Source organism: Lissotriton helveticus, chromosome 12 (assembly GCF_964261635.1).
Source record: "Lissotriton helveticus chromosome 12, aLisHel1.1, whole genome shotgun sequence".
NCBI classification, from domain to species: domain Eukaryota; kingdom Metazoa; phylum Chordata; class Amphibia; order Caudata; family Salamandridae; genus Lissotriton; species Lissotriton helveticus.
In genome coordinates this window covers 418208996-418236194 of record NC_136073.1, presented here as the reverse complement: position 1 = coordinate 418236194, position 27199 = coordinate 418208996, and positions in this window count along the sequence as shown.

The following is a 27199-nucleotide window of genomic DNA, read 5'->3' as shown; positions in this document are numbered from 1 at the left end:
TTGCCAGCTTCGTGTTTTAAAAACATGTTGGTGTAGGCAGGGACTTCTCATATTGTTCCTGATGTTTTCATTGGTGCAAATACATCCAATCACAGGCAAAAGTTTTTTCTCCTCTGTGGGCAGTATTCGCTAGGCATGCTTGTACCTGAAGTCCCATAGTCAGTAAGGGTCCCACACGTAGTCAGTTGCATGGCCGCAGGTTCACTTCGCGAACTCCAATACAGTGATTGATACGTGCATACAATGATGCCCCAGCTTGTTGCCAGCCCCGTGAGTCTGCTCATCCACCGCCACAGGGACCCAGGTAGCAAAAGACTTCACTGTTGCCGTCCAAATCAGCATATTTCCAAATATATATAATCGCTCCTTTTGCACCTTTACCAACAACGGGGCACTCCTAGGTGGGTGCCGAGTACACGGTGGTGCTCCGTGTTAATATGCAGCTCCAAAAACCCCCTCTCCCAGCCGGCAAAGAAGAACGGCACTTGCGGGGTAATCGTCAGTTGCAGTTTATTTACAACGCTTCACAAACGCAATTCGGGAAACTCCCTTCCTCAGTGTGTTCGCAATATGTAAACCGAGGGAACAGCTATTTAAAAAAGTGTCTGACATACAGGAAGTATCAAAATCGAGGTAGGACTGTTCACCACTACAATTCGGTGGACGCCATCTTGAAATGTGCAGATATCGCATTTTTGCAAAAAAACAGTATAAACATTAAATGCATTGTGATCACGAATCTGATTATAAAATATACTTCAAATATACAAAAAGACATATATTAAAATGTTATTCAGTTAAAAACCGGATTCTTATTCTGCACATTAAATAATACGATCTAGCCGTGGATCGGCGTTCGGCGGTATGGTTTCAGTAGTGCATGTGGAACCAGTTGTATGGGTGGGTCAGTGTGTGTATGGGTGTGTTACTGAGTGAATGGATGTCTCAGTGGTACATGTCCAAGTAACTACATATGTAAAAGACAGTGCATGTGAGAGTTGGAGTATGTAAATGACTATGTGAGAGTCAGTGATTGTGGCTGTATAGATGAGTGTTTACTTGTATCAGTGATTGTATAAGAGAGCAATTATGTGTTTGTTTCTGTTTGAATAAGTGATCTGTTGTGTGTATAACTCTATAGGTCATTAAATAGAAGTGTGACTGGTTCTTTGCATGACTGACTAGGTGTGTGAGTAACTCCATGAATGTTTGGTGCTGTGTGAGTGTCTGTATAGGTGTATGAGTGCATATGATAGTGTTGTATTGATGAGTGATTGTATGTATAAGTGATTGTATGAGTGAATGAGTGGATGTGTGTTTAGACCTAGGAATCAGTGAGTATGTATGTAGTAACTAGTATTGGTGTGTCGATGGTTTCGAAAAGGGTAGTCTGTGTTTTCCAGTGGGTGTAGCAAAGGTTATATTAGAGTGTGAGGAGGTGCATTAGTTTTTCACGTGGATGATGTCATCAGTGATGTCAACAGTGATGTCATTTCAGTTGTCATCAGTGATGTCATCAGTGATGTCACTAACCATGTCATGAATGATGTAATATGTGACGTCATCAACAGTGCATTTTGGGGCGCAAGTTATAGTTAGCTGAACTAACTATAACAGGGAATTTCTATGGTTTTGTACGAGTGAAATGTCCAGCTAACTATAACGCACCTGAAAGTTATGTTTTTTCCAGTCAATTTCTAAGGTTTTTTAAATGCAAATTTGTAACTACAATGTCCCTATAACCTATAATGTTTTTAAGTAAATTTAAAAAGACGTGTATACTTTTTATAGTGAAAACTAACTTAACAGTAGTCTTTTTTATAACTTATAATTATGGCTCCTGGTTTTATGGTATTTATTTTTTGGGCAATTCAGTCTGTATTTATCCATATATATTTTTTTCTAATTGTATCTGTATTTACCCATATATATTTTGGGTTTTCTGAAAAAAATGAATCTGAAATGAGTATATTTTCACATTTATTTGTCTGATAGGACTGACCGTTTTCAGTCATATAAATACTGTCAGATGATCAAATATGCACAACTTTGATATTAAAATGTGCATGTTTTCTTTTACGAGCATATATATTGCTGTTTAAGGTTCTTTACTAAAATTATTTTATTGTGTTAATGCTTTTACTTTTAGAACATCAGACCAATTGGTCTGGTAGCCATGATTGACATCATTTAGAATCGCTTAAAAAAAAAACAGTATCCGTTTTTATCCACATTTTAAAATAAATACAGAGAGGAAAATAAATACTTTTCCGTTTGTATTTATCTGTAAAAATCAGTAAAAACAGAAAACAGGAAGCCCTACTTATAATTTAACAATGTTTAAAACTTAATTAGCAGTAATTAACATATAAGTGTAGTGAAAGTGTGACGCAGCACCTATAATACCGGACTTCGAACAACAATGTTCACAGTTTGATTCCCGGCTCGAGCAGCATGTTAGCCCACCTTTATCCACTGTGGGCAACACCTTGTTTAATCTTCCCAACGCCTCCAAGCACCAGCACACCTTTCCGGGGGTCGCTGTACGCTTTACAAATGCTGCCATTTTTTTTAAATTTAACAGCATAGTGATGACAAATATTAGCATGTATTTTTTTCTTCTATTGTGAACGAAATTTTTTTTGTCTTCTATTTAGATGTTTTTAATCATGAGAATGCAAATGACACAGTTTGCCGGGTAACAGTTTTTAAACTCTCCAATGTATGTACATATTAAGGACCTTATATGTGTTACGATGGAAATGGAAACCATCCCAGCTTCACATTTCGTAACTTTTCCCAACACGTGCACAAGTTAAACAGTTAAAACGTGAGCACGTGTAAACTATAAAATGTGACATCTAAATAGGCGGAGCCGCATCTTCCTTCCATAAATTACTCAATAACCAAAAAGTATATAAACCACACCTGTTGTTCGATTAGTTTAGTTTTCGCCAGTTATTTATCCGTGTCCATTCTGTGATGCAGGTTCCCTTTTCTAGCGTCGGATTCTTGTTTTGCGGCAACAAAACATATTCCGGAGTTGTAAGTTGTTTGATTATGGTATAGTAAATATTTATAATATGTAGCCATTTGTCAATATTTAAACATTTATATCTAGAAAAAAGTGTTATTACCTGTTTTAGCCTTTTTTTCTGTAACGTCAGCAGCTTGTTTTCAGAAACAGACAGATTACAGCAAACATTGCTCCTTTTCTGGCTCCTTTCAGCTTATATATTGTGACTTTCCATATTATAATATTGACACTGTACTTCACTTCAGAGGTGTTGGTGATCCGTCGCTGCAAACCCTAAAGATTTATAATTAACGTCACCAGCTTCCAGTTGTTAGTCTGTTTTACCCTTGGGGATCTTATACTGTCAATATGTATATTATAATATGAACAGTCATGGTGATCTCAGAGGAGTTCATGACCCATTGGCACAGAGAGTAAAGATATATAAGCAACGTCACCAACTTCCAGTTTTTAGGCTGTTCCCCCTTTTGATCATATACTGTGAATATGTATATTATAATTTTTACAATATTAATGATCTCAGAGGAGTTTATGACCCATCGCTACAAAAAGATCAAACATTTCGAAGTCCCGGAGAAAAGAAGCTCTGAAAATATTCACAGCTTGAAAGTATTTTGGTATTGATCTTCTGTTGTATTCATAACTTTATTTTCCTTTTCTTTTTAATGTAATGATGGTGTCACTCGTTATATTGTAATAGACTGTCCTATTGTTACAGAAGAGGAATTGTAGATTTGTCGGCTCCATCTGAAATACAACTTACTAAGCTGTATAACATACTTGATCAGATATTTTTTCAGTGAGCATATTGTACAAAATTGAAGTCTAAAAAATATAGCTTTCATGCATACTTTCTTACTTTAAACATTTGATAAACCCTACATTTCTGAATGTTATTTTCTAATTTCTATTTTTCTCAGTTGCGGTTCCTATTCAACTTCTCCCTATGGAATATATAAGACCAGTACTGTATATATAATAGTACTATTCTATATATTCTTAAATGAGTACGTGGTTTGTTAGCGGAACAGTGTGCTACCTCTAAGCACTACGACAGAACGTTCCCAAATTCTACAGAATACAAACCTGAAAAATTATAATGCATACATTTCTATGTAATATGAAGTGATTTGTGATAAACTGTTTTTTACTTGTTCTTCTGACCTCGGATGATGTAGTGCGGGAGTGTTTGTTGTAGCACTTCATTTCTTCTTTATCTAAAAGTAACTGATGCCCTCTTACATTATCAAGAATATGGGGCAACACTTTTACAACCTATAGCAGAAAAAACGAGGGTGTGGCCACGCTTAAGTGATATTTTATGAAATTCCAATATTATTTGTCACCCCTTTAATATATACAGCGTCAGTATCCGAAGAAAGTTCATTTGTATTTGCTAAATGAAAACAGTTTGAAATCTAAACTGACATTTTTGCTGCGCAACCACACCTCCCCCACATTATAAGTAAATAGTGCTCCTGGGAAGAATCCCACTTGCAAACTTAATAAAAAGAAGACCGTAACACACTCTGTTATTTTTGCCGCCATGATTTGCACACCCCACTGCAATGATATGAATTGTCATCAAAAATATTTTTTTTAAAATGTACCTTCACAATTCCTCTCCACCACCTTGTGACCACTGTACAGAGTTATTAGTGTTCCTACCCTCCCCTCTACTACTTTGTTTTCCTGTGCTCTTTCGGAAGTGCGTCACAAAATGGCTGACAACAGTGAACCGTTCCCACCCAATAAGGAGCAAAATTGTACTCTGGGCACTTTAGCCAATAAAATGTCCATGTTATTCCGCAGAGGAGGAGGGAATGGCTGCCAACACTTCTACATTTAATGCTTCACAGCCAATGAACATTAAGCTTGGGAAGGTCCTGCTTGGACACGTTACCCAATGAGATGTTCCTAATACTCTGGGGAGGGGGAAGGAATCGCTGACAACACTTCTACTTTCAATGGTTTACAGCCAATCAACATTAAGATTGGGAAAGTCCTCCTTGGAAAACGTCAGCCAATCAGATGTCCCTCCCACTCTGCGGAGGGGAAATGAATGGCTGGCAACACTTCTACTTTCAATAGTTTTCAACCAATCAACATGAAGCTCTGGAAGCTCTTACTTAGTACACGTCAGCCAATCAGATGTCCATCCTACTCCGCAGAGGAGAAAGGAATACCTAGCAACACTTGTACTTTCAATAGTTCGCACCCAATCAACATTAAGATCTGGAAGGTCCTCCTTACAACATGTGAGGCAATTAGATCTCCTTGCTACTCTGCAGAGGGGAAGTGAATGGCAGGAAACACTTCTACTTTGCGCCAATTCCTCTTCAATCCAGAGGTCCCCTGGGGGCCAACTAGCCCACCAGGTACCTCCACTAAGTGCCAAGGAGCTGTGTTGCAGAGTAATGTAAAAAGGGGCGTGGCCTCTGTGGGACCCCTGAGCAGACCTAGGGGGTCAGGGTGTGTCTCTGGATTGAAGATAAATTAATTCCCCAACTTAAAACACGCCACAGGGCGTGTTTGCACTCATGTCACCGCAGGCCCCGCCCCCTACCTTCACCATTGTACAAATATTCCTCTAAAATCAGTCGAACTATGAATTCCGATTTACTCACCTGTTATCAAGAGAGAATTCAGTGCTGCATCTTCTAGCCAAGCACTGACCCTGAAAGGTAATTCTAGCCATACTTACCAGTAACTTGTATTTCCTTCCATAGGATTCCATTGTGTGGTTTTCACCAAAAAGTTTCTAAGTGTCGATTTTTGAAACAAACAGAAATTCCTATAAAATGAGCAGAACTACGAATTCTGATTTACTCACCTGTTATCAGGAGAGAACCCAGTGCTGCATCTTTTAGCCCAGCACTGACCCTGAAAAGTAATTGTAAGCGTACTTACCAGTAACTTGTATTTCCTTCCATAGGAATCCATTGTGTTGTTTCCAGAAGACAAGTTTCTCAGTGTTGATTTTTGAAACGTACAAATATTCCTCTAAAATCATCCGAACTACGAATTCCGATTTAGTCACCTGTTATCAGAAGAGAACCCAGTGCTGCATATTTTAGCCCAGCACTGACACTGAAAAGTAATTCTAAGCTTACTTACCAGTAACGTGTATTTCCGTCCATAGGAATCCATTGTGTGGTTTTCACCAGAAAAGTTTCTAAGTGTCGATTTTTGAAACGTACAAAAATTCCTATAAAATCAGCAGACATACGAATTCCGATTTACTCACCTGTTATCAGGAGTGACCTCAGTGCTGCTTCTTTGAGCCCAGTACTGATCCTGAAAAGTAATTCTAACCGTACTTACCAGTAACTTGTATTTCCTTCCATAGGAATCCATTGTGTGGTTTTCACCAGAAAAGTTTCTAAGTGTCTATTTTCACAAACTAAAAATATTCCTTCAAAATTGCCTGTATGACTTAAACGCATTCTTTCCACTGTGTACAGGAGATGCACCCATGCTGGATATAGGATACACCACTGAGTAAGAAAAAGTAATGTTAACACTACTTACCTGAAAAGTGAATTTCCTCCCATAGGATAACTCTGGTGATTCTATGTGAAAAAGTTTCAAGTGTCAACTTTTAAAATACAATAATATTCCTTAAAAATCACTACTATAACCAAAGGGTTTTTACTCAACTGTTTACAGTAGTAATCCCAGAACTGAATCTAGGATCTAGTCTTATGGTTAGAAAAGTAATCCAAAAAGTAACGAATTGCATTTACCTAGAAATTCACATTGAGCTCAATGTTGCATTGTGTCTGAAATTGTGTGGTGCATTACAACAACTGTAACTACTGTACTTAAAAGTCTATTGCCTATTTGTAAAGTATTTAAACTAAAGTAATTATTTCTGAGAAAGTATATTTTGTAATGTAATGTATAATGTAATTATATTGTATTTAAAAAATAAAATATCTAAAAATAAATGGTTTAAAAAAAATTCGTAAATCAGTATCAAAAAAATAAATATAAGAATTAATACATTTAAAAATTGTCATTTACAAAACCTTTGAAATTCACTGAAAAAACCCATAGGTTTCAGACATGTTATAGTTAGGAATTAGCATTTGAAAAACTTTATAAATTCACTGAAAAAAACATATGTTTTAGGGGTGTTATGGTTGGTTGGACATTTCACTAGTACAAAACCATTGAAATTCCACTGTTATAGTTAGTTGTACTATAACATGCGCGCCCGCAATCCACTGCTGATGATGTCACATATTACATCATTCATGACATGGTCAGTGACATCACTGATGACATCACTGATGACATTTCAAATTACATCACTGATGACATCACTGTTGACATCATCCACGTGACAATCTGATACATCTTATCATACACTAGTATAACCTTTCAACACTTATTATAGAATATGGAGTACTATATTTGAAACCATTGACACACCAATCAAAGTTTCTAGAATCCCACTCAGTGATTCCTACATCTACACACACATATAAACACTTACTCATAGATTCACTCATACATGCTAACAAGGATCAATAAAACACTAATAAATATACTTATAGACCTACATCAACATTACACACCAGCAAACATCCTATTCACTTATGCAGTCATTTTGCTCACTTATGCAAACAGTTGATCATACTTATATTTACTAAGCTACACACTTACACAAACACCACTTTATTTATTGATATAGATAGTAACTCGCCCTTAGTATGTTATAAAATCACTATTACAAATATACAGTTATCCATATGTCACTCATACAATCACTGAGTCTTATGTATAATTATTTATATACAACAACTGTCACATACACTGCTTTTTATATTTCTATTACTTGGACATATATCATTGAGAAATATATTTACTCATCACCACTCCCATAAAGAGATTCACTCACCCAGACTACTGTTTCCACATAAAGTTTTAATCTTATATACCTACTAAAGCAACTATTTACACATCTTTGGACAGTCACACACCTCCCACCCAACCACACAGAAATTCATTCACTATCCCTTACAAATACTCACTTAACTAATTATTAACTAATATAGACTTTCACTTAGCTAGTAACCAACTTATGTAGTAGTTTACACAACAAGAGATGGACTGATACAGGTATTCACAAAGTTTAATCACTATCCCATATATTTAGTGAGACACTATAAATTCGTCACTTAGACAGTCAATCCCATTGCTACTAAATCCTCCATTCAGACACTTATACATGCACTCAGTCTTCAAGGAAGATTGCTCTATATATATATATATATATATAATACTTATTTAAATATCGAACCAAACCACATTCACTGGATGATGTCAACAGTGATGTCATCAGTGATGTCATTTTAGATGTTATCAGTGATGTCATCAGTGATGTCACTGACCATGTCATGAATGATGTAATATGTGACATCATCAGCAGTGGATTGCGGGCGTGCAAATTAAACAGGGGAATTTCAATGTTTTTGTACGAGTGAAATGTCCAACTAACTATAACACTCCTAAAACCCATGGTTTTTTCAGTGAATTTCTAAGGTTTTTTAAATGCGAATTCCTAACTATAACATGTCTGAAACCCATAGTTTTTTCAGTGAAAAAAAAATAAAAAATATATATATATATATATATATATATATATATATATATATATATATATATATATATATATATATATTACCTACTGGCGGTCGCCAGTAGGTAGTTATAGTTAGGATTGATTTCCATAGGGAAATCGCAGCATTCTATTTGGAATAACTTTGGCGCCGGTTGAGGAATCAGCCTGAATTTTTCAGCAACTTTGCCTCGCGGCTCTCCGCTCCTTCCCTGAAAGTTTGGGGGGATTCGTCAAGCGGTGGCCGAGATAAAAGGGGGGTCTCAAAACGTGTTTTCTCCATGTTAATTTCCATAGGGCGGTCGGTCGCAGTTTTTGCCCGAACGGCTGAATGAATTTTCACCAAACTTGCCAAAATTGTAGGGACTGGTAGCCCGATGTGCCTTTGCTATGTCTCAAGATATGTGCTCCAGAGGATTTTGAGTAATTTAGGTTCAAAAAAATGTATGTATCTAAGCGCGCACTGGGGAGCGCTCCGGGCGCGCCACGCGACTTGCGCACGGAAAGCTGATTGGCTCTCGGGTGTCTGTAAACATTTGAAACAGTCCGGAGCGGCCGCCATCTTGTGTCTCGGTAGGATCGAGACACAAGAGGTGGTAAAAACAAAGGGGGAAATACCCAAAAGGGGGCACGGTAGACCCCCCTGACCCCTTAGGTTTGATGTGGGGGCCCTAAAAGGGTCCCTCGGGTAAAAAAAAAAACATTATTTTTTTTCGGTTTTCGCGGGGGGGAGCGCCCGGTACGCGCACCGGGGAGCGTACTTTGGTCAAAAATAGTGAAAATAATAGTGTAAAATAATAATTTTGAGTTATTAGAGGTAGGGTAGCTCTGAAAAGAGCTTTTGGGTTCTGTGGCTGTTTTAGGTACCTACCAGTACGTCCCACACACACCCACACGCACACAACCCCACACCCCCACACCCACACACTCCCCACACACACCTCACACACGCACACCTCCACCCACACCCAAACACCCCACACCGACACCTTACACATCCACACCCACACCCACACATTCCATACACCCACACTCATACACACACACACATACACGCACACACAGATACCTCCTAGACACACCCCACACATTCCACAGACACACCTCCGCCCCCCACACATACACACACACCTCACAGACACACCCACACACCCCACACATACACACATATCTTACACACATACCCCCCACACCCACACACCCCCCACACACACCTCACACACCCACATTTCCACCTACACTCAAACACCCCACACACCCAGACCCGCACACACACCTTACACACCCACATCCCTACCCACATCCACATACTCTATACACCTACATACACCTATACACCTCACCCCCCAGACATATACACACACACACCTCACAGACAAACCCCACCATCCTCCACAAACACCTCCCCCGCCCCCACACACATGGGGAAAACTCAGTGAAACAGTAAAATGATAATTTATAGTGCTTAGAGGTAGGGTAGCTCTGAATAGAATTGTTGTGTTGTGTGGGTGACTTAAGTACCAACATGTAGGTACCAATGCAGAGTCATGTTGTTACAGAAGTTATTGTGGTATATGGAATCTATACTATAGTCTGTCAGGAAAGCAGAAAGAACATGGAGGCGGGAGATGAAAAAGAGATGTCAAATACACATTGGAGATAATATAGTGGGAGAAAGGAAGTATCTATGAGCAAAATGACTATGTAACAGAAAAAAGTTGCACAGTATACTATAAGTCTGACTTTACATTATAATCAATTTGGTACTAGTTTAAGAATTACATATAAAAATGAATAATGTCTCAAACAATTTTAGAATTATTAAATATAAATTTATTAATTTTCTAAATTAAACATAACTTCTATCATTTGACTGTCAGAAATGTCCTCATTTTGAAGGAGGAAATCCACAGATTCTACACATTGTAGAAGTTCATGGTCTCGTGATTCGTCCATGAATTCCAAGTCATTGGGTTCAATGATTTCTTCATTGTCCGTCTCTAGGACAATTTCAAATGAAACGTTTTGTTCTCCTTCCATTTTGGCTGAAATTTGCATTAAAAAAAAACAATATATCAGTAGAGATAGGGCACTGTTGGGTTTAAGTTCAGACAGGTAGTTTGGATTTTTTAACAGTGAATTTATCTTTGGGCAGTGTATGGTATCAGACTGGAAGTAGAAATATTAAAAAGTGTATGTGATGAAGCCTAAGTAAATTCATAATTATACAAGACAAGCCTAAATCCATCCATAACTATAACAGAGAAGTCTATCTAAATCTATAAGTATTACAGAGGGATAGTATATAACTATCAGAAAAAGTTTTCCAAATTAACTTAAAGTGCACAATATACTTCAGGTTTCAAAATAACAACTTACCTTTCAAAAAGAAGTTGAAGTTCTTAGTGAAAATTTTATTGAAATGTACTTCAGGAAGTAGTAGTCAAAATGGCTGTGTTTCCCTCTCTTTCTTTATATATATTCATGTACATAACCAATCAAATGTGAGGAAAAAAAGTAGAAAATGAAAGTAACATTTTAATTGGTTGTCAATTCTAACACTTCAGATGTGTTTCTGTGAAGTCATTTACCTCAGGATATTTAGAGAGGTCTACAGGCTAAATGGCTCAATCGAATTCCACCAAATTTGGGAAAATGGTAGGGATTGGTATGTAGTATGAGCTATTCTATATTTGGTGAAAGTGTCTCCAGTGGTTTTTATGTAAATTGACTTTTAACATTTTTTTTGGAGCGCTTCCCGGTGCGCGCCCCGGTAGCGCTACGGGGTCCTCCATTTTGTGTTTCGGTAGATTTGAGACAGAAAATGGAGGACAAACAACGTTGGGAATGGGTATAAGGGGGCAGGGTAGGCACTCCCTGACCCCCTAGGTTTTGTGAGGGGGTGTTAGGAGGCCCATATAGACCCAAATAAAAAAAAATATTTTAAAATTTTTGCGGGGGGAGCGCCCGGTACGCGCACCGGGGAGCGTACTGGGGAGCGTACTTTAGTGAAAAATAGTGAAAAAAGTTAGAAAAAGATAATCATTTGGAGTGATTAGAGGTAGGGTAGCTCTGAAAAGAGTTTTTGGGTTATGTGGCTAATTTAGGTACCTACAAGTAGGTACCAATGCACAGTCTTAAATTGAGGAGGAATATTCTATTCCCCTCATCTGAGAAGTGCACACCATCTCATCTGTAGATATATTGCATGTTGTAACGCAAGTTGTTGTTGTATATTGAACCCATTCCATAGTCTCTCATGTAAGCAGAAACAGATTTATTCACATGTGTCCGTGCTTTCTCAAATTGTGGACAAAATTGGTTGGACCAGTTCCATTTCTGTCTTTGGCATATATTGGAAAATACCAAGGCAGTTTGGGGAAAAAGTGCCATCAATTGCCCAAAGGTGTCCTTTAAAAGCATTTCCAGACCTGCCCCAGTCAAAGTGCCCAAGTCATTTATGAGGTTAGGGTGTGGCAAATGCAAAAAGGTGTTCACCAATGGAATCAATTGGTAACATCTCAATCCTCTCTGGCCAATCCATTTAATGTTCATATTTTGTAAATTAAGGTTGTGAAATTTTCTGGTAGCTGCATACCTTTGAGCCCAGTGGATATAGCTATGTCCAATAATCCAGACAGAATACATGGTGAGAGGAGATTCTGGTGCAGTCAGATGAAGTGTGGGAAAGAAATGGCAGTTGGAACAATAGGAGTTTGCAAAAAAAACTGTAGACTTTCAGTACTCTTGAATCACAAGCAATGATTGGTAGATTGAGATAGTTGAAAACTGAAAGTTAGGGTGCATGGTTGTGTTATGTGTAAGAAGTAATTTGAATGGTTAAAAAAAAGTAATTTAAAGAAACATTGCACCAGATAAGCTGGTGTATTCGCAGGTCAAACATCCTTGCTAAGGTGATTTGCAACATTGTAGAATACACTTTTAAACCTGAGAGCTCAGTGAGGAGGGAGTTGCTATGGTAACAGGTAGAAAGGGCTGAGGGGGGGGAAGGGTGTTGGTTTGAAAATACAGAGGGAAGAGTTTTGATTGGTTACCATGACCAATATGTGGGTACAATTAGAGGTTTTCTGTGCCATTAAGGTTTGCAGTGCCTGGAGAACATACCTTTTGCTCTGCTAAAGAAATATTGGTGTGTGTATCTGACACTGTTCTGAATCTCCTAAAGCATTTGTAAAGGTGAGTTATGATTCATTTAATATACATAGAGACTTGTATACTCTATGGAGAAGATTTGGAAGCAAATTGTGGTTTTTTAATGTTGCTTTGTGTCATGGTTTTTGATAATGTTTGGTAAAAAGTTTTTACTGCATAGAGGAATTGTATTTTGTAAAATTGTGAAGTTTTAGTAGTGACATGGAAAGCTTGTACATAGGACCTGTGCTGTTTTTTTTAAATGTGATGTCAAAAACGATTTTGGGAAAAATGAATGGCTTTCACATTTTTTAAAAGGAATAACGAATGTGTGCATGTTTAAAGAAATAAATTTGACTCTTTACAATGATGTTACCTGTGTTAACTCAGTGTAGGAAGCAAATTGAGTTTGTTTGCATAGAGGAATTGTATTTTGTAAAATAGTGAGGTTTTAGTAATGAAATGGAATGCTTGTACATAGGAACTGTGCTGTGTTTACTAAATGTGATGTCAAAAACGATTTTGGGGAAAATGAATGGCTTTTACATTTTTCAGTATAATGTGGCGCAGGGGTTTAAAAAGTGACGCATCTACCTACATGCGTCACTTTTTAAATATGGTGCAACAAGGCACATGTTTTATGCTGCCAATGCGTCACAAAAATCGACGCATCAGTAGCGCAAAACTGATGCATGGCTTTATAAATGAGGCTCATCTTTTTCTTGCACACTACTCCAGTTTAGTCTTCTCCACTGCACTCTTGAACACAAGCCTCACCTTTTGTGCTCCCCTGGACAGTGTTCATCTGATCTGCACTCTTGCTTAGGTGTCAGAATCCTATCACATGGGGAAAGCTGCATGTAAAAGGGTTTGCCTCAGTCTTATCCCTGCTGTGAGGCAGATGCTTGTACATAGGATCTGTGCTGTGTTTCCTAAATGTGATGTGAAAAACGATTTTGGGGAAAATGAATGGCTTTTACATTTTTGAGTATAATGTGGCGTAGAGGCTTAAAAAGTGACGCATCTACCTACATGCGTCACTTTTTAAATATGGCCCAAAAAGGTACATGTTTGGGCTTTCCTGGGGAGCGTAGGTGGTGAGGCTTGTGTCTAAGAGTGCAGTGGACTAGGCTTCATGAAGCCTATGCCTGACTGCACTCTTAGACACAGGTGTCAATTTGACTCTTTACAATGATGTTACCTGTGTTAACTCAGTGTAGGAAGCATATTGAGTTTGTTTGCATAGAAGAATTGTATTTTGTAAAATTGTGAAGCTCCATGTGAAAGCGTTTGCCTCAGTCATATCCCTGCTGTGAGGCAGGTGCAAGATTTTGATGTAACAGTGTCCTAAAAGTGACGTAGTGAAATCTCATAGATTTTACTGCGTCATTATTACGAGGCTTTTTGCGGAGAAATGACCCCTCTGTGTACATTACACTTGACAGAGGTATAATGTGGTGCAGAGGTTTAAAAAATGACGCATCTAACTACATGCGTCACTTTTTAAATATGGTGCAACAAGGTACATGTTTTATGCTGCCAATGCGTCACAAAAATGGACGCATCAGTAGCGCAAAACTGACGCATGGCTTTATAAATGAGGCTCATCTTTTTCCTGCACACTACTCCAGTTTAGTCCTCTCCACTGCACTCTTGAACACAAGCTTCACCTTTTGTGCTCTCCTGGACAGTCTTCATCTGATCTGAACTCCTGCTTAGGTGTCAGAATCCCATCACATGGGGAAATCTCCATGTAAAAGCGTTTGCCTCAGTCTTATCCCTGCTGTGAGGCAGATGCTTGTACATAGGATCTGTGCTGTGTTTCCTAAACGTGATGTCAAAAACGATTTTGGGGAAAATGAATGGCTTTTACATTTTTGAGTATAATGTGGCGTAGAGGTTTAAAAAGTGACGCATCTACCTACATGCGTCACTTTTTACATATAGCCCAAAAAGGTACATGTTTGGGCTTTCCTGGGAGCGTAGGTGGTGAGGCTTGTGTCTAAGAGTGCAGTGGACTAGGCTTCATGAAGCCTATCCCCGACTGCACTCTTAGACACAGGTGTCAATGTGACTCTTTACAATGATGTTACCTGTGTTAACTCAGTGTAGGAAGCATATTGAGTTTGTTTGCATAGAGGAATTGTATTATGTAAAATTGTGAAGCTCCATGTGAAAGCGTTTGCCTCAGTCTTATCCCTGCTGTGAGGCAGGTGCAAGATTTTGATGTAACAGTGTCCTAAAAGTGACGCAGTGAAATCTCATAGATTTGACTGCGTCATTATTACGAGGCTTTTTGCGGAGAAATGACCCCTCTTTGTACATTACACTTGATAGAGGTATAATGTGGTGCAGAGGTTTAAAAAATGATGCATCTAACTACATGCGTTACTTTTTAAATATGGTGCAACTAGGCACATGTTTTATGCTGCCAATGCGTCACAAAAATTGACGCATCAGTAGCGCAAAACCGACGCATGGCTTTATAAACGAGGCTCATATTTTTCTTGCACACTACTCCAGTTTAGTTCTCTCCACTGCACTCTTGAATACAAGCCTCACCTTTTGTGCTCCCCTGGACCGTGTCCATCTGATCTGCACTCCTGCTTAGGTGTCAGAATCCTATCACATGGGGAAAGCTCCATGTAAAAGCGTTTGCCTCAGTCTTATCCCTGCTGTGAGGCAGATGCTTGTACATAGGATCTGTGCTGTGTTTCCTAAATGTGATGTGAAAAACGATTTTGGGGAAAATGAATGGCTTTTACATTTTTGAGTATAATGTGGCGTAGAGGTTTAAAAAGTGACGCATCTACCTACATGCGTCACTTTTTAACCACTTCCATGCTAATGACAAGGCCAGCTCGTCATGCAGTACACTGGAGCTGTGCTTATGACGAGCTGACCTTTTCATGAACAATGGGTTTTCAGGATGCTCAGCGCCCAGCGGGAATTGCCTTAGCAGCCAAGGTGTTAAATATGGCCCAAAAAGGTACATGTTTGGGCTTTCCTGGGGAGCGTAGGTGGTGAGGCTTGTGTCTAAGAGTGCAGTGGACTAGGCTTCATGAAGCCTATCCCCGACTGCACTCTTAGACACAGGTGTCAATTTTACTCTTTACAATGATGTTACCTGTGTTAACTTAGTGTAGGAAGCATATTGAGTTTGTTTGCATAGAGGAATTGTATTTTGTAAAATTGTGAAGCTCCATGTGAAAGCGTTTGCCTCAGTCTTATCCCTGCTGTGAGGCAGGTGCAAGATTTTGATGTAACAGTGTCCTAAAAGTGACGCAGTGAAATCTCATAGATTTCACTGCGTCATTATTACGAGGCTTTTTGCGGAGAAATGACCACTCTGTGTACATTACACTTGACAGAGGTATAATGTGGTGCAGAGGTTTAAAAAATGACGCATCTAACTACATGCGTCACTTTTTTAATATGGTGCAACAAGGCACATGTTTTATGCTGCCAATGCGTCACAAAAATTGACGCTTCAGTAGCGTAAAACTGACGCATGGCTTTATAAATGAGGCTCATCTTTTTCTTGCACACTACTCCAGTTTAGTCCTCTCCACTGCACTCTTGGACACAAGCCTCACGTTTTGTGCTCCCCTGGACAGTCATCATGTCATCTGCACTCCTGCTTAGGTGTGAGAATCGTATCGCATGGGGAAAGCCCCATGTGAAAGCGTTCGCGTCAGTCTTATCCCTGCTGTGAGGCAGGTGCAAGATTTTGACGTAACAGTGTCCTAAAAGTGACGCAGTGAAATTTCATAGATTTCACTGTGTCATTATTACGAGGCTTTTTGCAGAGAAATGACCCCTCTCCGTACATTACACTTGACAGAGGTATAATGTGGTGCAAAAGGTTTTAAAAATGACGCATCTACCTACATGCGTCACTTTTTAAATATGGTGCAACAAGGCACATGTTTTATGACGCCAATGCGTCACAAAAAGTGACGCTTCAGTAGCGCAAAACTGACGCATGGCGTTATAAATGAGGATCAATTATGTCATCTGTGTTACCTGAGATTAGGAAGTAGATTGTGCAGATGAGGTGAGACATGTCCAGAGGGACAGAGGAGGTGAGGTTTATGATCAAGACTGTAGTGGGAGAGAGGGCTTTCCCGGGAAGCATAGGTGGTGAAGAATGTGTGTAAGAGTGCAGTGGACTTAGACACAGGTCTCATCTTCTTTGTACCTGTGGACAGAGCTGTCTTCCACTATACTCTTCAATACAGGCCTCACCTTTTGTGCACCCCTGGAGAATCCTCACCTGATCTGTAACCCTGAATAGATCGTTTGATTTTTGTCATTGCTTTGTTGTTTGGTAATAGTGGTCTATAATGTGCTATTTTCTTCTTTAACACAGATTGAAATCAAGATTTGAAGAATTAGCAAAGATGCCCACAAGGGAAAGGACAAGAAAACAACGTAACCGAGAAAAATCAAAAACAGCAACGGAATTACAGCACTCTTCCACAACAAATACTTCAAAAAACAGGAACCAAGCTCCTGGTAAGACAACTAAGTCTTTTATACGGAACATATGTACTTTAAAAAAAAATGATGGACAGCATGTAGGAAAAGAGAATGAGAGACTAAATTTGAAAAGGAAGGAGAGAACCTCAAAGATTCCTACAACTGGAGCAGGAGAGAATAATATGTATAGGAATAGAAGGCAGAATCAGTTTAGAGACATTCGTAAACGAATGTTTCGCAAAAGGGTGGTTTTAAATTTGTTAAAAAACATTAGGAAAGGTAAACAGAGAGCTGCTTTTTATAAGAAAAAGAAAAGTGTAGAGAAGATTGTTGATCAGGCTTTTGAAGTTAAGAAAAAATTATTTATTTTAATAATCAATAGAATTAGGACACTTAACAAGACAATTGATGTTTTCAAATCAAACAGTAGATGGAAAAGAGTAATTAATCGTACTAATTTTTGTAAAGTTTTTTCTGGAGAATGGATGCACAGTTCAAGTTGTGAGCCATTTTTTAATGAGGAGAGTTACTTCCAGGAGAATGATTTAGTGCATGCAGTTGACACCAGTGGTCGAGCGTATGAAGTGAAAGACGGTTGTCCGATTGAAAAAGAGAAACTTGTGCCTAGAGAACCAGAAGAGGTGTTAACTGATGAAGTTTTAGGGAGACGTACTAAGGGTCCAGTGTACACTTGGAAGTGTAGTCGTATTTGTAGTGTGCAACAGGAATCAATTGATTTGTTTTGTAATTTCTTACGTACATATAGTAAGAAAAGTCTAAAGCAGAAAGTGAAGTTGTTGCAAGACTTAGATCCTTGCAGAGTGAGAGAAAAGACAGGTTTGCAAGGCCATTCACTGGCTTGTCTTTCTAGAAAAGTCTGTCAGAGTGTTTTTCATCATTTTAGGATGTTAGCAGTGCATCATACCAAAATGAGGAAATTAGTGAGAATGTTGTATTATGCAAAAAGTCCAGCACGTAAGCTTAAACAATTAAACAGTGCTCTTTTGCATGGAACTGAATTAGATGTGAAGAAGATATGTGAAGAAATTGAGATTTGTTATTTTGATAAAAAAGAGGATAGTGTAGAAATTGACACAGCAATTCAAGGTAATGTGGAAGACAATGTAGAGATTTCAAGTACAGAAAAGTTTGAGCAGGAAATTACCAGGTTTAAGGTGAAATCAAGTGAAAGGCCGAATTTTACTTGTGTGTGTTGTCGACGAAGTCATTATAAGCATCAAACTAGATTAGTTGATTTATACGTAAAAAGTGAAAAGATGAATAATTATGAGTGGAAGGATTTTGCAACTTATTTGTGGGTGTAGAATTGTTTTGATTTGAGTTCTGATCAGCGTATTTGTAAATATTGTTATGATAAATTAAATCAAAACAGAATGCCTGCTAGAGCTGTTCGTAATAATCTGGAGTTGGTAGACATTCCCCCTGAATTGATGGATTTAAATACATATGAGTCTATTTTGATTCAATGTATCCACCCTTTTCAGGCAATTGTTCGCATGGAGCCTAAGATAGGGAAATTGTCTCCTACAGATTTGCAAAGAGGATTAAAGGGAAGAGTTGTTTATTTGCCTCTAGATTTCCCAAACAATATTGATACAATTGGTATAGAAAAAGTAGAAGAGGAACCTTTAGTTATTCTAGTTAATGGGGTTCCGACAAAGAGTAAGAAAATCTGGCAAGATTTAGTGGATGTTAGGAAAGTAAAAAAGGCAACGTTGTATTTAGTCAAAAACAATGAGTATTACAAAGATGTATCTGTTGCAGCAGAGGAAACAGCTGCAGATGAAGACAGTGATTGTTCAGCCGGCCAAATTGAAAATGTTGATGTGTCTAGAAGTGAAGAAATATATGAACATTATACTGTTCATCCTTTGCATTCCAAAGAAGTAATGGGGAATACAATTGAATTGTTTCAAATGAAAGCAGCAAAAGGAAGTCCCATTAGTGTATGGGAAGAAAGTTTGGAAGCTCGTTGTTTTCCACAGCTATTTCCAACAGGTCGAGGTGGACGATATGACGTTCGACCACTTCAAATTCCTGCATCTGAATATCGAACTGTAAGATTATATGCTGAAGATCCAAGGTTTCGTCAATGCGTTCCCTATTTGTTTCATCTACTGTATGAAAGTGACTTGTCTGGGCTTTCTTATGCAGTAAACCATATACTGAAAAGTGGAGCACATCTGCAAAATGTTTCGGCGAGGGACTTTATGGAGAAAGTGAATCTGCAAGATAATATTTTGGAATCTCATCTAATCAATCTCATGGCATGTCAGCGTGGTACAAACGAGTATTGGTACCGTCGTCATGGGGAATTGAAATGTATGCTAAGAAACTTAGGAACTCCTACATGGTTCCTCACTCTTAGCTGTGCCGAGTATGCATGGGACGACTTACTTCAATTTCTACGAGAGGCAAATTCAAATATACAAAATATAGAATTCAAAACACCTGGAGAACTGTGTTCTTTGGATCCAGTGAATGTATGCAGATATTTCAATCATAGATTTGAAGCTATGATGTCTTTTATTACCAACAAAAAAAATCCTCCCCTTGGAGAGGTTTTGGATTTCTTTTGGAGAAAGGAGTATCAACCGAGAGGTGCTCCTCACATACATATGTTGTTATGGATTAAAGATGCACCTAAATTTGGAACAGATTTGGATGAGACAGTGATGAGCTTCATTGAAGAGTATTCAACATGTGCTGTTCCGAAAACTACCGAAGAAAACAGTTTAAGGCAACAAGTTTTACGCTTTCAATCCCATCGTTGTGGAAAGTACTGTCGTCGAAAATTCAGAAACAAGGACAAGTTCTACACAAAATGTCGTTTCGGCTTTCCACGACCAGTGATTTCTAAAGGAAGAGTAAATAATTTGATGTCTTCTCTGCGACATAGTGTTACGAGGAAATCACCAAAAAATACATACAATTTAAAAAGAAACGAAGAGTCCAAGTACATCAACGACTACAACCCAGTGATTTTGTCCATGTGGAATGCTAACATAGATATTCAATTCGTTGCTGACAACTCTATTGCTGTGGCTCGATATGTGACGTCTTACATCACAAAAAAAGAAAAGACAGAACTGAAGGAAATGTGGGAGGACATTTCACATGAAAAGAGTCTAAGCAAGAAATGATACAGTTACAGTCTGAAGATGTTGTCGCATCGAGCAATTGGAGCATATGAATGTTCTGATCGATTGTCATCAGCAAGTCTCTATGCCAAATCTAGAACCATCATTTGGGTGAGTCTAGGTCTTGCTGCAACACGAAATCGAGTTTTGAAATCTGTACAAGAAATAGAGTATTTGGCGGAGAAAGAACCAGAAAGTACAGATATTTTGAAGACCAACATGTTGGATACATACTATCCAAATAGAAGTAGTCATCTTGAGAACAGTTGTTTGTATGAAGTTCTGCAAAACTATATTTATAAGAGAACCATCAGGGAAGATATTAACAATGGAATATATGCTATCATTGTGTGTGAAGGATGTCTAGTGAGACAGAAAAAAGGCCATTTGATTAATCATCGAAAATTGAGTTGCGAAAATCCAGAGAAAAGGGAATTTTACTATTTAGCTCTTTTGCAACTCTTTAAGCCATGGTGTACAGAAGAGGAACTACTTGGAGATTTTCTCTGTTACGAAGATTCTTTTAATGCAACCAAGGATACCATGGAATGTCCTGTTTTTCCAAATTATCTGCAAATGTTGAACGAAGAAATAGAGCAAGAAGCCACAATTTCTGCAGAGATTGCTAGAGACAGTTCTCAAAACAGTCAGAGTTCTGCTTCATTGAGTCAGGATCCACTTGGAGGACCAATTATTCAAAATGAAGCTGCCACTGCCATGGATGAGGTGGAAAGAACTATGGAACAAGCTCAAGATGATGAAGTTAACTTAGAAAATCTGGTGAAACAACTAAACCTTGAGCAGAAACAGATATATGACGAAGTCACAGAACAGATTGAACATGGATTCAGTCATGAGAAAAAAGAGTGCTCATGTACATCATTTAAGCCTGTCCAACTGTACGTGAGTGGAGAAGCGGGACCTGGAAAAAGTTTTCTGATTAAAGCAATTGCAACTTATCTGCAGAAAAGGACTGAATCACCGCTGTCTTGTGTTGTTACCGCTCCAACTGGGCTGGCTGCACATAACATTAAAGGGATTACTTTACATCGTTTACTGATGCTGCCAGTGGAGCATGATAACAAATTGGAGTATCACAAGCTATCTGGAGATGCGTGTTCCGAAGTTTCGAGAGTCCTGAAGTAAATTAAACTTCTTATCATTGATGAAGTAAGCATGGTGTCAAATATAATGCTTGCTTTTGTGCATTTGAGAATGCAAGAAATTCTTAGAACAGACTATGATGTCTTATTTGGAGGAAAACATATTATTGTTTTTGGAGATCTTCTGCAGTTGACTCCAGTGAAAGGACAACCTGTGTTCAAAATGCTCACACATGACGATACCAGGAAGTGCTTAGAAGGCATTGGAAACGTTAATATATGATTAAACTTCAAATATGCAGAACTGCTTGAAAATATGCGGCAGGCAAAGGATGAAGATTATAAAAATATTTTACAAGATGTAAGAATCGGAAAAGTAAGTCAGCAAGGGAAAGAAGCTTTACATGGACGATTAATTTCAAATTTGTACCCAAATGAAAACATTCTTCCAGAGAATATTTTTAAGAAAATTAACGAGAAGAAATCTGGCATATGTTTGATGCCAACTCTGAAAGAATGTTCCATGTTCAACAACAAAATGTTACAGTTAGAAAATGAAGAGATAGTGAAACTGGAAGCTACAGATAAAATAGAGCATATGGGAGCAACAATTATTTTGTCTGAAAATTTGAAATCAAAATTGGATTCATTAGAGAAGACTATATCTAAAACTGCTGGTTTTGAAAAGACTCTGAATGTGTGTTTAAATTGTCGTATCATTTTGAGAAGGAATTTAAATGTTGCAAGAGGTCTGGTAAATGGAGCAATGGGTCATGTTGTTGGATTTGTGAATTACAAAAATAGAGATGGAATTGAAATTTAAAAAATTTAATTTGATGGCATTGATGAAATAGAACACATTTGTCGTTGTTCAGCTAGATTTTTGCTCGTGAAAGACTTATATGTTCGCCGAAAACAGTTTCCTATTTGTTTGGCATATGCGGTGACAATTCATAAGTCTCAAGGTTTAAGTGTAGATAGCGCTTTGGTGAACATTGGAAGTTCTGTGTTTAAAGAGGGTATGGCATATGTGGCATTATCACGAGTCAGAACTTTATCAGGATTGTACTTGATTGAGTGTGATGAAACAAAGATTTGTGCTGATCTAGATTGTGTTAAAGAATACAATAGGTTAAGAAGAGAGTATGCTCCACATTTGCCTCAATATCCTTTGATTGAAAAACGTGTGGTAGGCCGAAAAAGAAGAAATGAGAGTAATTGCAGTGAGTTATCAGCAAAAAGGCAAAAAGTAGATAAAAGTGTAATTGTAAAGAGAAAGGATTCTGTTGAAGATGTTGTTGGATTTCAGTTTGAAAACAGTTCTGGTGTCAACTGCTATGCTAATGTAGTAGTTAATGTTGTTTTTTTTCTTCAAAATTTAGAAAAACAGATTGTCGAAAATCGGGAACAAACATTGTGCTGTTTATTGAATTCTGTTTTAGAGAAATGTAGTAGTGATAGAGCAAAAATAGAAAGTGTTTCAGAAATTAGAAATCTTGTAGACATATGTTCAGGTCAAAATCAATTTTCACAGAATATTCAGCAGGATTGTCAGGAATTTTTAATGTATATGTTTGATGTATTGCAAGATGAAGGAGTAGATATAAAAAATCTTTTTAACCTTTCTTATCAATGGCAACATGACTGTGATAACTGTGCTTCATCAAGTACTACTAGAATAGACTCTGAAAGATTTATATATTTGAGTTTACTAGACTGTAAATCAGTGCCTTTTAATAATCTAGTTAAAGCAGCAGATCACAATATGGTGTGTACCCAATGTAAGTCTGAAATGCTGTCCACATTATTTCTACAAAATTATGGTCACTATGTCATTATAATGTTCCAATGATGTAGACCTGATGGAACTGAATTGACAACTTCTATTAAAAATTTCGTGGCTTCTCAGTTATCGATATCAGGAAGAACCTTTACAACTGTAGCTAATATTTTTCATGACGGTCCTTCTACAACATCAAGGCATTACACATGCTATTTAAAAACTTCTAAAGGTTGGACCCAATGTAACGACACTCATTTGACTTTCAAACAACGTTTGCCTTTTGGCTTTATAAATTCGTACCTAGTGTTTTTACAGCCAAAATTTAGGTAAAAGTAATTGGCCTATGAAGACGGGAGTAGTTAATAAAGGTTATTTTGCTGTTTAAAAATATATTCTGAGTAAAAGTGATCCAGGCAATATAAAAAATTGACTTGTCATATAGTTACTGTAAGTGGATATCATAGTAATTGATATTAGTATTATACAAAATGATGAACATAAGTGAGTCAGAGATGGGTTTAGAAATACTTAAATATTGTGAAAATGTTGTAGTGCTTTCTTTCAGAATGTTGGGAAAAAGGTCATTTCAGAGTGTCTGAGAATTAATTTCAAAATATACTCATACATCTGACACTATTTGGCCAAATGGAAAGGTGCAGGAATGAGTAAAGAGTCATGACTGAAAAAAAGGAGTATATGAAAATATTGAAAATATTCGAGATGTTCTTGGAGCTTTTCTTTTAGAAAGTCGATGAAATGGATTTTTAAGTGAACAGCAAAGTACTTTGCAACGAGAAAAGGACCTCCATGATATACTATTTGGCCTCAAGGAAAAGTAAGTCAATCAAAGATTAGCGTACATTTGTCATTTGTCAGTATCTAAGGTTATTTTTAAAACACAATCTTTTAGATTGTGTTTTTTTTTCCCGCTGTGATATGATGAGTAATTTTAACTCACTGTTTTAAGTGAAATTCAATATATTCTGAGAACAGCAAAAATAAACTATGTAACATGTTGTAGAAGTTATTGTATACTTTAGATTGTGTAAATTAAATTGTATTCCCATTCTCTGACACTCACTTTCCTTTTTCCATCCTTTTTCAGCTCTTTTTACTCACTTATAATGTCTTTCTCTCACTCTCTGTAACCCCCGTTCCTTTACTCTACTTCTTTGACAACCCTTCATTCTCATTTCAACTGTCTGCATCCCCTCTCTCCCTTGCATAACTTTTCAGCTTTCAGTCTCTCTGCTTTACTTCCCTTTTCCGTGTTTTCCTCCTTTACTCTTTTAGTAATTCCTCTTTACTCACTCAGCAGTATTATTGCACTCTATCGCTATAAATCACCCACTCTCCCTTGCTTCCGTCTCAGTCATTATCTTTTTACTTACTACTATTTCCTGATTTAGTTTTGCTAACTCACATTGTTTTAGTATCTTTCTTACCTTCAGTTCATTTCTCTGTTCTTCTCTTCCTCTCTGTCAGTGAATCTATATGCCTTTCTCTTAGTAATTTGCTCTCCTTCTATTTCTTTTTCTCTCCTTTCTTTCTTTTTGTCCTTCTACCTTACTTTATTTCCCTTTCTGTGTTCTTCACTCTTACTTTATTTCTAAATACACTGTTATGATTTTTAACCTCTTCATTTGTATATTTTAATTTTAAATACACATTTTACTAATTATAACTTATTTTTTCTTCTCTCTTTCACAGATACAAAGTGTAGTAAAAAAATTAATTAAAGTTACATTTATTATATGGTAAGTATAACTAAAAAAATGTAGTTTGTCATCACCCTTTGCTTTAAGTTCACTAACATTTTCTCAATCAACCTCACTCCTGTGTCTTTACTGTGCTTCCCTTACTTATTCTTATTCTACATGTTTACTCCCCTTTCCCTATTTTCCCTCTCATATTCAACTTCTTTCAATCCCCATTCTTTACTTCACTTACCCTCTGTTCCCTTCCTTTGCTTCTTCACTCATTCTCTTTTTCTTAATTATTTACCTTACTCCTACACATACACCTCATCCTCCTCCCAACACATACACACACCTGTAACATACACCCCACACACACACACCACACCCACACCTCATACACAGAAAAAGTCTTCCCACACACACACCTCAAACACACACACACATTCCATACACACACATACATCGAACACATATACATCCCACACTCATACACTCCTCACACATATTTCACACACCTTCACCTCCACCTACACCGAAACACCCCACACAGCCACACCCACAGACACATCTTACACACCCACACCCCGACCTACACCCACTGACTCCCTATAAGTCACACACACTGCATTAGTTATCTTTCTTTGCTGCTTCACTCAAGCTCATTCAGGTACTGTTTCCTTTACTCTCTTTGTCCTTTCTCTTTCTCACTCCCATGTCTTATCCTAATTCAATTTTTCCCCCTCTTTCACCCCTCTTTACTTATACTACCTGGTCTTTTCTCACTTTCCCTCATCGTTCTTCATTTATCCCGGTTCCGCCACTACCCTTCATTCCCCATTTTTTACTGTCCTTTCTTTTTTTTCACCAGCCAGTCACATTCTCCCACTATCTCTACTTTAATGTTCTTCCTCTCTGTTCCTTTCTTTCGCTCCTTTAGTCATTTTACTTTTCTCACTTGCACCCAATTTCACCTTCTCTATTGTTTACTATGTAATAAACAATCACTATGTGTTCATCCTGTAGCTCTCTTTCTCTTAACATTACTCTCTTTGTGTTCTTCCCTCATGCTAACTCCTTCATTAATTTTTTTTTTCTATTTTTGGGGGGGCGCGCCCCGGTACGCGTACCCTAAGAAAAAAAAATTGACAGAGATTCATTAAAAATATAGGTTTAATTTTATATATGAAAGGTAGTTCTAAAAAGAACTGTTTTTTTTCTTCTTTTTGTTGTTTTATATTTTTTTTATTGTTTTTTGAACATTTTGTACTTTTTTGGGCTTTTTAAAACAGTTTTATATTTTTTTGTATTTTTAATGGGAAGAAACAAAGAGAAAGGGAATTGAAAATGGCTCAACTGGAGCAAAAAACAAAAAACTGAAAAAATTACTTCTTTTTTTTGGGGCAATCGTGATTGTCACCAGCAATGACAATGAGCTTCATACTCTTTTCCCCATAAGACATAAGCTTGCCACATCCAGTACAAGTGACTTTAAAATCACCAAATCGTTCCTGGATACAAGGCATCATCTCTAATGTTTCTGGTCCTGATTGACTGGGTTCCTTTCTTTTGGAGCTGGTCCTTGAACACTGGGGGAGGTGACTGACCAGTGCCCTGATCTCTGCACGAGAATAGTTAGCAGGATGTTTCCGGGTCATATGCTGAATCATGGTATGATTACCAAATGAATATTTTTTTTCTGGATTGCCCCTTGAGAGTTCTGCACCACAGATTCGATATGTTACCTTGGCCGCATTAACTTTTTTCTTCCCCTCTGGAAGTGAAAAAAATTCCCATAAAATATGTTCTTTTGGCTTGTATGGGTTATTTTCTTCAGGCAGCCATCTGCTCCCCTCCTCATCTTCATCTTCCTCCTCCTCCTCTTCTTCACCACCAATGTATTGTTGTGGTGGTCCTCTTGGTGGTGGTGGTGGTGGTGGTGGTACAGATGTTCCAGCTGTTGCTGCTACAGTAGCCATTTCAAAGTACATAAGAATTGTCTCTGTAGATGAAACAGGTCTTCCTCAGTCAAAGGACAAAGTCAGAGTAAGGGAGAAAGGTGGTTTTTTTTATCATTTGGAAAAAAAACTGTGCTGAACCAATCAGAAGTGTTATTTTCAGGTCACAAGACCAAGGCTTTACTCATTTGGAAACCAAA